The sequence below is a fragment of the Anoplopoma fimbria genome, unplaced genomic scaffold, assembly GCF_027596085.1.
Source record: "Anoplopoma fimbria isolate UVic2021 breed Golden Eagle Sablefish unplaced genomic scaffold, Afim_UVic_2022 Un_contig_5697_pilon_pilon, whole genome shotgun sequence".
In the NCBI taxonomy this organism is placed as follows: domain Eukaryota; kingdom Metazoa; phylum Chordata; class Actinopteri; order Perciformes; family Anoplopomatidae; genus Anoplopoma; species Anoplopoma fimbria.
The window spans coordinates 1-558 of record NW_026549142.1 but is presented as its reverse complement, the minus strand read 5'-3'; the positions used below and the strand labels follow the sequence as shown (position 1 = coordinate 558).

The 558-nt window shown below is 45.0% G+C and overlaps 1 non-coding gene across 1 annotated transcript; it reads left to right on the top strand.

Moving 5' to 3' along the window:
* Positions 1-27: 27 nt before the first annotated feature.
* LOC129114700 (U2 spliceosomal RNA) lies at positions 28-218 on the top strand. Its single transcript, XR_008532653.1, has one exon. It is a non-coding gene; the product is annotated as a U2 spliceosomal RNA (small nuclear RNA).
* Positions 219-558: the final 340 nt, after the last annotated feature.

The window sequence follows — 558 nt, the reverse complement described above, 5'->3', positions numbered from 1 at the left end:
GACACGGGCAGCAAACAGTTGGGGATCATCGCTTCTCGGCCTTTTGGCTAAGATCAAGTGTAGTATCTGTTCTTATCAGTTTAATATCTGATATGTCCTCTATATGAGGATAACTTATTAAGCAGATTTTTAGCACTGGGAGATGAAAAAGGGGCTTGCTCCGTTCACTCCACGCATTGACCTGGTATTGCAGCATCGCCAGGAACGGTGCACCTTCGAATGACTTGTGAACAACAAAACATCAAACTCTTTAATGCAAGACACGAGGCTGTGTATGTGAGTAAAGAAAAGCCCTGTTTACTCCTTAATTGTGCTCTTCCTGGAACCTCATTGTTCTCCCACTCTCAAATCACTATATCCATCAGCCGTGTCTGCTGGGGGAAATTATTTCCAGCTCTGAATCAACAGCGAGGGGGAAGGAAGATAAATACAGCTATTCAGTTTCGCCGATTTGATTGGAGGGAAATAAATTGAAGAATGTGGGAATATTGCCCTCTCGGAAGGAAATGTGGGCGGGAGTAGTGGAATGGGTGTGGCTTGGAATTTGGAACGCGCCAC